Genomic DNA, 12,748 nt, shown 5'->3' on the forward strand with positions numbered 1-12,748 from the left:
CACATCTGGGACTCGAACCCAGGACCCTTGTCTTTCCGGGACAATGCTCTACCAACTGCGCTAATGGGACCCTACCTAATTTTTGACAAAATTGTCGCTTACACTCTTTTGCCTTTCCGGCGTCGATATGTTTAGACGAATGAAAAATAATAAATTCGCACGCATTACTTTAGTAAGTGTAAGACTCTTGGCTTTGTTTTGAGAGCTGCAAAAGATTTCAATAATTTAGGAACATTTATTATGTTATATAAAACCCTTGTCAGATGCCAACTTGAGTATAACTCTACGTTATGGTCTCCATTTTTCAATATTCATTCAGATAAAATTGAAAAGATTCAACGGAAGTTTCTAAGGTTTATAAATTATAATTTGCATATTCCTATACAAAACATAAATTACAATTACCTCTTGGATAAAATGTCTCTATTGAAACTTTCAGAAAGAAGAATAAGCACAGATTTAATACTGTTACAAAGAATACTACATTTTAAAATTGACTGTCCCGAATCACTTCAGTGTATCAATATCCATGTTCCCAAAAAATCATGCCGACATTTTTTACCTTTTTACTTCAATAACACCAGGACACTAGCATACCAAAATTCTCCGAATCCGAGACTTCACAATCTCGGAAACAAATATTCTGATCTGGGTGATATATTTCATTTGAAAACTAATCAGTACAAATGATGTATATCCTATCACTTTTATTCTTCTAGACACAAATAGACCTATGTACCCATATAACTACTCCGCTTCTACTATTTTGTTTTGTTGAATCTTTCAAATCTAATTATATGCGTGAGGATTCATTTTTGCCAATATGTTTACATTCTTCTTTATTGTATTAATGTTTAAATATTTACTCTGATACAAAATGCTTGTATTTTTTTTAAAGAAAAACCTACTAGGGTGTGTAATAAATAAATAATAATAATAAATCATGAAACAACGAGTTTTGTAATCCGTTAAATCACGGTGGGGATCCGTGGTCAGACGTAAATAGATTAAATCACAACACTTTTCCATTTGTTCGTTTGAGACATGATATGATAAATATTCGTATTGCATTTTATATGAAAAAAAACTACTAAATAAAATATTAGATTCATCAAGTAGCCCATTTTTTTCAGTTCTGCTTCCTACACTAACTCTTACACCCTCTCTCTACCTACCACCACCTCACCATGCTCTCTCTCCCTCTTCTATGATTCCTAATTTCTTGTATTCCGTATTAATTTAAGAATGCATTATAACGAGGAAGGTTCAGGCTGAACCGAAACGGGATGGTTTATAAAAATATTTTTTTATATACTTATTTCAGTGGCGTTTAAATTTTTTTTCAATCGAATTATAAAACTAATGAGATTTAATCAATGGTCTACGTAAACTTGCTCAACTTTTAAGCACGTATCTGAATTGATGTAAATTGGTGAAAAAATATGTAAATAGTTTTTCAATGTAATGATATGTTCAATTGTGTCATTGACTTAGGTTTAAGTATAATGAGAAGTTCGATTGCGCCATTAGTAAAAAGTAAAATGTATATTTCAAATAGTAAAAAGTTTCGTTGGTTTCACATTTGCAACGTTAAAATCAAAAGTTTCTAATTGTCCCTCCATATTAATTTGTCAAATCACCGTATTTTTCAATAAAAAAACTAAGTGAAAAATAATACAAAAATCCAAGTACTCTCATCGAATTGTAGCAATCTCGCGATATTCATGGCTTTAAACCGTAAATAATTATATGAGGCATCTGATTTTTTTCGGGTAGATACTCAAAACTGAAAAGCAGCGCCGAGTAGATATTTTCCGTAATAAAGGTTCGACGTATATGGGAGCACCGGTGATTTTTGTGATTTCCCCCGGGGCGAGGAAAGCACCGATCGGTTTGTCAAATCAGTTCGAGTGAAGGGATGTTCCTGGTTCCTACGTGTACGGATGACGCGACCCGCAAGCGAAGGCCATCACGCTGCTGTTCGACGGAAAATAATATCCCGGACACCGTCGTGATATTATAAAAGTTATTGCCTAGGTACGTTTTTACGGACGTTCGTTACGAGTTTATAATTCAATTGCGTGTTTGTATATTTTATCTATTTCATCATAATAATTCCATATTATCGCTAACCAATACAGGTTTATATTCATCACTTTTTCTTTCGCGTTTTTAAATTATTTATTTATTTTTAAGAAGACAGGTTGTGTATTGCAAACCCATAAAATCATACTGGTTTAAAACATAATTTTTTACGATAGTAAAGGCTTTACAAATACTTCAAATTTCAATCTGAGGAGTTGAGAACTCCAAATGAAGATGTTGTTCTCATCTCTCAGAAAAAATGTTATTGAAATAGCTTTGTCTATGTTTGGTGATCAGACCTTAACATCCAGGTAGTCTAAACCTTTAGTTTTCTATCTCATTCTCCATTTTTAGTTTAGCTTTTCAATTTAGGATGTAAAAGTACCACAGGCTCTCGAGAAATTGTTAATTTAGAATGTGCGAGTACCACATGCTTTGGATAAATTTTCAATTTAGGATATAAGAGTACCACAGGCTCTGGATAAATTGTCAATTTAGAATGCACGAGTACCACAGGCTTTTGATAAATTGTCAACCTAGAATTTAAGAGTACTACAGGTTCTGGATAAGTTCATAAATAAATATTTATGAACTTATCTAGTATTTATAAAGTTCATATTTATAAAGTTCATAGATAAATTCAGAATGTACAAGAACCACAGGCTCAGAATAAATTGGCAATTTAGAATGTATAAGTACCACGGGTTCTGAATAAATTGTCTATTTAGAATGTAAGAGTACCAAAGGCTCTGGATAAATCTGAGTAAAAAGATGGATAAATTGAACAGATCATTTCAATGAAGTAAATATTTTTTCTGATATAATAATAATATTTATCTAAATTAAAATTCATAGCTACATCAAAAACCTTATAACAAAGGGACGCATTAGTAACCTAAGGCGAAAGTTTTTGCTCCATTGCTTTTTGTAATAATTTTTCTTCGAGAACCATTCAGCTTCTTGTGCTTTTCAAATATTATTTCGTGCGACCTATCAATGTGGAACGCAATAATGAGAATCTCATTTTTCTGGAGCTAACAAAAAGAGAAACAATTCAATGGCACAATATTTTTATCAATCAGTGTTAAGCTCTGACACGTTCCGCTTGGATGATTATTTCATCTTTATAAATAAAGCCAAAGGCCCTAAGGCCTCAGGACTATGGATAAAAGAAGAGTACAGTAGTTCCGTTCTCCACAAAAATAAAACTACCGATGTAGGTAAACCTTTCATTGTACTCCTAGTTTAGATATAGATGGATGTATTTGAACAATCTTGATTTAGGTTTTTACTTTATCGGAAGCATCTAAAAGGAAAATCAGGACATATTTGAAAGAGTCTATGATTTTTTCGTTTTCATTTATGTATATGAAACTTATAGTAAACGATTAACATTGTAATTCATTGGATCATTCCCCGTGGTTATTTAGCCCACATTTTAAATACCTTATACTTTGTTCGCTATCCTCACGGTGGCGGTAGGAAACCAATAAGAAAACTGAGTGAAAATATTATTGCTTAAAAACATATACGTGCATATATGTACACCAACAAACGCTGATTCTGAATATATAAGTTGTATTATATATGTTTAATTAATGAATTGTCATTTAAAAACGATTAAAAGTGTCAGATACTCAAACGCCCTGTGATTGGTCGGCGGGTTCTGACAGCACTACCTCTTGGGTTGGCCGGCCCCGTCCATTAAGAATGCGGACAATTTTGTGCCACAAGTTGCGCTGCGTATACTCTACAAGGTACAAGGTTAAAGGTGGAAACACATTATTAAAACCCGACGCGACCCGATGAAACGCGATGCGTGTTGAGTCGAATCAAATGTATTGTTTTCTATAGACCAGAATCACACTATGAACATCCGACGCGACGCCATGCGCGCACACGCCACCCGATCCAGACGTGCCAGGTCGGTGTGTTGCCCATGGTGGGGGTAAACACGCCACCCGACGCGGCCTGCGCTGTATGTTTCTAGACAACACCCGACGCCACGCGTCAGTCGTTCGAGAACTGTCACAGAGCATATACGGAATTTATGCCAATTTAATATTATTTTTGCATGTATTTAGTGAAATGACCAACGAACAATTAATTGAGTTTATAAAACGAAAGTACTCATAGACTCTGAACAATCGCAGGAAGAAAATTTATATTTGAAAGAATTTTATAACAATGTTGGTCATAATTTTATAATTTTTTTTTATATTAGGTACTTACCTAAGACAAATAGCAAGTCTTTTTACTGCTAATGGCTTCGAGAAATGTAGTGTCTTTCATGTGTATGTCACTTAGAATAAATTCGTGTATTTCTTAAAATTGTGTTTTAGTAACCCAAAAATACATATGACATCTTTCACTATCTTGAAGTAAGTCTGGATACAGAGTATGATATTCACCACACATACTTCTCTTTTGATTTATTTCATGAACCCAGTAACGCCTAGTTATTCTCTTCTTCTTGAGTCGTTTAAGTATCATATATGTACCCATAATTTGCATCAAATTTTCTTCAAAGTCTTCATCTGACTCGTTATTTATTAAATCCATAGTACAAAAGCATTCACTTCCACTGCTGTTAGCTAACTGTATTCAGAAATTGCTAGTATGTCGTGGCGTCGCGTGTTGGTAATGTGCACGGTGCATATCGGGTGTCGAGACGTCGCGTCGCGTCGCGTTTTAATAATGTGTTTCCTCCTTAACTGGTGCGGCTTACAAAATAATTTCAAAAGAATTCACATTTTTTCAAAACTTTAGATTTCGATCATTTTCGCGGGCTTTGAAAAATTCAAATTATGTTAATTATGATATCGAAATTTTTATCAATTCATTCAAAATATATATTTTTTTAATTGACTGTAATTGTATTTAGATTGCGGATACCGAAGATTAGAGACCTCGCAAATATGGAAATATATGCTACTATATTAAAACTTCCAGACTCCAAAATCCACTTCACCTACACGGATGAAATTTCCACGGTAAAACCAAATATTCATTTAATTTTTTAATAGTTGGTTTTAGGATTTAAAATACCTTAGTTATATTAACTTTTAATAGGGTATCTAATTCAAATTCTCAAAGTGACATACAATATTAACATTAAAATATATATTTGATAATTATCACCACTTCAAATGTTTTTTCTTCTTCCCTCGGGACACTTATTCTACTGATTTGATGAATTGTCCGTTGGAAGTCGGAAATCTAAGAAATCAAATAATGGGCTATCAATTAAATTTAATTTAACACAAAAACTCATCTTATGTGTATCCGATTACGTAAAAATGACGAGGAAATTAAAAATAAACCTCGAGTATTATTTCTGAGAGAAAATGCACGAATTCCTTGCAGAAAATGCTTATATTTAAACTGAGAGCAGTCTATTCTAGGATTTTTTAGTAACTCGTCTAGCCTTGATGAGAACCGACGCAACGCAACAGTATGGACGTGGTACGTACCTTATATTTCAATTTGAAGAAAGTAAAAAAATATATATCTCCTGGCTGGCGGCATCGCGTTCCTTCCCGGGGGAAATCTGCTGCCCCATACGGCGCCGCGTGACGTCACATCCGGCCACTTCACTCTATGGAGCACTTCCTCTACAAAGTCATTGTAGACAGGATGTAGAGATCCCTTGAATTCTTTGAAACCTCTGGGAGAAGGATCTTCGGACAAGAACCTTGTAATCACGAATCTTTGAAGGTTTCTTCGTAATATTCACTTCACTATCTACAAGTGAACTTGTAGTTGTAAGTACAAAGATAAAGGGGGTTGAACAGAACTTTCTTGCCATAGTTTGAGTGAAGATGGATTGACATAGACCTCGAAGTCTAGAAAGACAATTTATGAAAATACTTTCACTTAAAAATTGCAATGTAAGAACTTAAAATTAAACTCCACCAAATAAGTTATTTAATTAATTTGATCCGCATGGTCGGTATTGTACTATAAACGATATATCGCTTTAACTTAACACTTATTTAATAATTTAAACAAAATGATCATGACCCAGCAACTTAGAATTTGGTGAAAAGTACTCACGAAAGAAGTTTCACCAAAAAGTTTTTGATACTAGTGATTGAATTCAAAAACAACAATTTCCGTAATATTTGCCGTAAAAATACTTTTTTGAGTAAAAAGTAATCCCACAGATTAAATATTAGATTATTAAAATGGGGTAGAATTGGTCAGTGATCCATGCTTTCTAGTGGAACCGGAGAGGAATTAATATTATTTTTGCGGAACGCGGGATAGTGGGAGGATTTTAAACGTTTTACTGCGTAGTATCACTTCGGTACGAATTTCGGGGAGTTTTTCACATGTTAATTAATGCCCTAGAAATATGCATAACAGGATAATAAAATTTCTCCCAAAAAGACTGAAGAAGACATTAATTTTTATTTGAAATTGTAACTATAGTAAGACGATAAATTAATACTTTTGGAGATATTACAAAATATTTGATAATAAATTAAGTCGATTATTTTTGAACGTGTGAATTTTTTAACACTAGCCCCACAAAAACAATTTACCTCAAGGCACTTACTTCCTTTCATCATATTTGTGGCTGATGTGCGGAGGGTTTTTTTGAGGAAAAGGTTCTGGGATGGAGAAAAGTATGAAGGGTAGGTAGGAACCTGGGGTCTGTGTATCCTGGAGTGACGGACGTTTAAATCCATACCTTCCACTGTTTCTCCAAATCTTGTTTCACAAATTAAATATTTTAACATGCAAACATGAACAATATAAAATAAGACGATTGTAAATATCTTATTTTTTTTGGAAACTTTAGGTCAGGGAGATCGTGTTTTTTTTAAATCAAATTTCGGACATATTACACGAACAATGTTTTACCATTAGGGTTCTAAAATACGGTTATGTTTAAAAAAAAACATATTCGGGAGGCGGGTTTGGGTAGGTACCATTTATTGGATAACCAATACGTTTGCCATAGGTCACCTCAAGTGGTTCGCTATGTTTGGCATTTAGCAGGAGTGCCCGCTTCATCGGGTGAGGTGTGTTCGGGATGGGCTGCCAACCAGCTGCGAGGCGTGCCAGATCGGGGAGGCTGGTTTCGAGAGACCTTTTGACCTCTCCAACTGGTATCTAGATCCTTCACCTTGCACCGTAGCGGGCGGGATATATTCATACGTACGAGTTGATGAATGTATCCATTCAGTATCTTTGGGCATTTGCGACAAAAGAGGGAACTGCACTCTAAACTAGTTTTGGCTGCTATATTTATGTATGATTGCAAGATTCCACTCGAACTAAATGCAATCTATTACTAATATACTAAATACTACTACTAATACTAAACAATCTATTACAATAATTACTAATATATTAAGTTTACATATATGTATTGTTTTAAATGATATAATTGTAAAGCTGCACATCTTGATACAGGAATGCCCTAGTGAGATGTGCAGAGTACGTTTTTTTATGTTGAAAACGGTTTTTTTTTTAAAATAAATAAATCTAAACAGTGTCTTGGATAAATATATCCTATTTTTATTTTTTCGGTAGAGCGGCGTCCCGGCAAAACGAGGGACATGGGTTCAAGTCCTAGATGTGACCGTATATTTTTCTGTTTCAAATATTTGTTTAAGAATCGCCAATATTGTCTTCAATAATTAAACTCCTATTTGAATTGGTAAAGAAACCAATTGGAGTAAAACTATAATAATAAAATAAAAAAAATCATAAAACATTGTTTTATAACTAAAATTTTTAAAAGTTTATTTCCCCGACTCTAATTGTACATTAATATCTATAATTAATCATTTAGCGGTCTAAAGATACTCAAGCCTCGCAAAACTCAGTAATAGTTAGCGTAAAATTCAAAAATATTTTTGTAGCAAATGAATGCCACCACAAATTAACAGTTATTTAATTATTGTTTACAAAATTTGATAACAATAATTTTATGTATAATTTATTACAAGCTTACAGCTTACAAAATAAATACCATCAAGAATCAAACAATTGTTCAATGTAATTATTGTTTTTAGCAATAATCAACGTTTCATTTGTGAATTTACAGTCGTACTGGAATGAAAATATTCTGTTTAAGCTAGTGATTGACCATCAATTAGTAGACCAAATAAATGGTTGAAACGAAATATCGAGTTAATCTGTAAGGATGACTTTTACTATATATACGAAGTCAAAATAATTACTTTGTCTACCTTTATTATCATTTTAAATTTATATTTATTTCATAGACTTATTAACCCACAATAACAATATAATTTCCCAAATTATAAAATTCACTCGCATCCGTCATTTGGAGAACGTTTGGAAAATGTTAACAAATGGAATGATGTTGATATTTTATTTATAGAATCAATATTATGTATCAACACGAATGATTTAAGCTATTTTAGTCAAGTAGTTGACAAGTTCATTTTTTTCTTATTTTTTTTACTTCTTCTCCGTTTCAAAAATAGAGTTAATATTATAACAAGTTTGAAGGTACACTTCACTATGGTTAGAATGTAAAAATATTGAATAATTGGACCAAATAATAAAATTAAAATAACAAACATTTTTGTCAATCGCAATTCGCAATGAACCGTAAACACATCAAACCAAATGGTGGTATTTTTGCAAAACCGTTTTATCAAAATTCAGCCAACTTATCAGTTCGTAAAATATACCTTTTGATTTAAAAAATATATACATTTTAAATGAAAAATCGACAGCTGTTCGAAGGCATATTTGCATCAGGGAAAGGGGTGCATTCTGTTTGCCGGAGACGTCACTAGAGGGCAGCAGAGTGTCACGCCTCGCAATTTATATTCATATAATCCGGGAAACAAAGGCAAACAAGTGCAAAGCTAGGTACTGGTACTAGTACTGCCTTTCCTTATTCTTGCGGGTACCGGCTGCCAACATGGCGGCCAACGAGTAAAACTTTGATAACGAGAAGAAAGCCGGCATAATATGCTGGGTGCCGATGCATATTTCAATCAGAGCAAAAACGAGTTTTCAGTTTTGTCAAAGAACTTTGAATCATTTATAAAAATAATCTTGTGACAACTTAAGAGGTTCAGATGGGATGTATTCGCCGATGCGTTTAGTTTCGCTCGGGTATTGGCATCTGCTCAAAAGGACCCGGATTCGTGCGGAGCCAACGAAGCGATCTACGCACAGCATCGGCTGGAAATGGCGAAGGAAGCAACAGATAATATAAAAAGGTAGAAGTATCTATTCGAAAAAGTAACGTCAAACCATCAGTTGAAATATGGAGTTTGAAGATTCTATTGGAGAATGAAGACCGAAGCATCAGTTTCAATATCGAGGTTCAAGTATCTATTGAAAACTGGAGGTTGAAGCATCAGTTAAAATATGGGGGAAGAATTCAAAATGACGTATTGTACAATATAGGTTGTAGCATTAATAAAAACATAAAGTTAAAGAAAACAATTGATTGTTGTTTCTTTACACTCTACAAACATACGATCAGTTTGCGCGGAATATAGTTATGGGCGGACGATGGATAGCGGAAGATCGATACTATTTGACACCCTGTGGATACCGTGCGGACAAACGCTTCGTCTGAGTCCTATAGATGATTCCATATAAACTGGACAATAGAATACCAGCAGACCGAAAGTTTGCCTCTACATTATTTGAAACTCAAATTGGACTAAGTACATTTTTGATCTTTAGCCTATATGGGTATGGCGAATTAGACATCAAAAGAAGAAACTTTCGTAGTATGTAGAGCGAAAGCGGTGTCAAGGCGAAATTACATGGCATGAATTTCACGTACCAATCGTGAAAATTAATCACGTACCGTGAGCAAAAAAATCATTTGGAAAAAACAACAATAGTCACGTTAGGTTAGGTCAGATTTTTGTGACGTGATAATTCTAATAAGACTGGGTTGAGGAAAGATTGATGAAAGTAGAAGACCTAGTATGGGAAGACCTAGGCTCAGTTGTGTCGCAAAAATTCAAATATAACATTGTCATCAAATGACCATTCAGCGTCATGTACCGCATCGTGTAACATTCGAAATCGGGTCGCTAATAATAAAACTCCTTATATCGATAGCGGTTAGGTTTAAATTCCTGTTTAACACCAGCCGCGTGTTTTGGATGAAGAATATGGTTAGGAATAGAAATCATTACATGCAAATCCAATTCCAGACCATACCATGAAAGGTAATTATACACAGCCGGGTTGACAAAGATAGCAGCAGGTCAAGTCTCTATGACAGTGGTTCTCAATTAGTTTTTCCTGCAAACATACCCCTTCGGGAAAGAGCCCATCTTCGCGTATCCCCTGTAGCCAAAATGTCCGTTCGGCAGTGTCCATATTACTACATATATTGCTCCTTCAAGCAACATCACGTGCCCTTGGGCTAATTGGGAAATAATGTTCTAATATAATTAAATTATTCTTAATTATAAGTAACTTATAAGTTGTTAATCTAACTCGACTGTTTTGTATTTCATCTGTCTGTAAATTTGTTTGTGCATTCCGTTTCCGGATCATGATGGCGGCAGTTTTAATGATTCAGTATATATTCTTCTTTTCGAATATGAAATCGTCATGTTTATTTGGTCTCTCATATGATGAGAGATGGTAAAGTTTTTATGGACAGGTTGTATAAATCATTAATTGAATTATTTTTAATAAAATTTACGATGGTTTATAATTAGCTATTTAAGTACCTACCTACTTGCAATAAATCTCATGACGATAAAATTGTAAACGCACATTTTTGGATGCGAGGTCTACTATAATAAAATACTGAACTATTAGTTTTAATTCTTACTAATAATAGTTATCACTTTGCTAGAAATTATTTTCAAATATGAGTTTTTTTTAACAATTTTTATGGCATATTTTGTACCAGCCTGTGTGTGAGAAAAAGCAATTAGTGTAGCCCGGGGCTGTCTTTGTGGTAGAATGAATTTTAAATAACGCACACGTTGTCGCTCCTCCCCCGTGACGTCACACATCCATACACACACCCCTTTGTACGTGGTACCTACATAACCATACAATTACAAAGCAGCTTGTTTGATGCACTCATTTCGAATAACATACAAGTACACTGAGGATGCTTTAAACTAAGTTTTATCTGAGAACTAGTTTTACGTACTACCCGGCTTCATCAGCCACCAGCAATTTGCTAATTTATAATTGGTACAGATATAATTTTAAAATGACGAAAATAATGCTTTAAAAAAAAATTTATTTATTAATTCATCACAGTCTAAGTATTAAAACTTGTAAAAAAAAATTGAAACAATTTGGAGTTTAGTCAATTAAATGATTATTTAAAAGCTTCCTAGTTGATGAAAGTTTTGCCAATTTTATGCTGTCAGAATTAATTTCTTTGGCCACTTCAAATACACGAATAACTCTTAAATCTCACTTTTCTTAGATTTAAGTACCTATCTGTGTTTAGTTCATTTTAAATTTAATAATTCATTCATCATTGAATAACTAACAAATTTTAACTTTACGAATTCGAAAGCCAGAAACGTTGTGAAAATAATTGGTTAGAGTCGATATTCACATCAAAATAAATTAAACTTTAATTTTATAAGCACCCTGTTTTTGCTGTCAGCGCAAACACCCTTATACCTTTATGTGCTCTTGAAAAACGGCAAAGGATGTTTATAGGTAGCGCAGACAGTAGACACTGTACACTGAACACTATACGGCGTACGTTGTCAACGAATAATGGTCATGCTCGAATGTGCCACATCGTGTCTGCGCGTATTTCATCTGAGAGACGTGTGACGTACGAAATTTCAAAATTACAAGGAATTTCAGCTGGCATTTGAAAGAACAAAGATACAAAGTAAAAATTTTATGAAACATACAACGCCATCGCAATCTTATTTAAAAGTAGTTATTTCTTCTGACATGTTTAAATTTCGTTAGCTTTAATGAAACTATTATTATTTACAATGGAGTGAAATATCTGTCTAATGAGTAAAGTTCAATGAAAATTTTGTTCATATTTGTTTCCTTGAAACGTCCTTAAAGGTTTTCTCAAAATATATTTAGAAATTTCACACCGATAGATAACTTTATTTTCAATTTTGTCGAATAATGCACGTTGTACTTTTGAACATTGAGATGAATTATTGGTTTGTGCCCGTATATAAGATATATTAATCTGTATAAATTGTATTTTATTACGTTTAATTACAGGTCTAAGAGAACAGTATAAAACACTCAATTTGATCGCAAAACTAACATTTAAAAATACATTTGTCAAAACTAAGGCATGCGTTTGTATTTACAAAATATTACCTAACCATACATTACGTTTAGTTATCAAAAGTGTAATCATACCATTCGATGTAGGTACATACTTAATGACAAAACTCAAATTTCGCTTGTGTTTTGTCGTTAACTATAAGGAAAAAAAGTAATATTAATTTATTTGTAAGTTAAAAGTATTTCTATGCGGGGCATTTCTCAAACCAATGAAGTGGTGAGATTCACTAGATTTAGAAAGGATTTTTTGTGTGCTTAATCCAGGGTACGTTAGCGCCTGATCGTAATATTATGTAATACAAATAAATAATAATATAGTGTTAATTGGTTAATAATGAATACCGCACAACAGTCCCAACTGACCGGCTAACCGTCTGGAGTCCGTCCAGTGAGA

The 12,748-nt window shown here is 33.5% G+C and overlaps 1 protein-coding gene across 15 annotated transcripts in view; it reads right to left on the reverse strand.

Annotated features, from left to right (window-relative positions):
- Window positions 1-12,748, reverse strand: part of sif (guanine nucleotide exchange factor still life) — a 442,635-nt gene that overhangs the window by 189,820 nt on the left and 240,067 nt on the right. The window lies entirely within an intron of this gene.

Source organism: Hesperophylax consimilis, chromosome 1 (assembly GCF_061612785.1).
Source record: "Hesperophylax consimilis isolate HC1 chromosome 1, BYU_Hcon_1.0, whole genome shotgun sequence".
NCBI classification, from domain to species: Eukaryota; Metazoa; Arthropoda; class Insecta; order Trichoptera; family Limnephilidae; genus Hesperophylax; species Hesperophylax consimilis.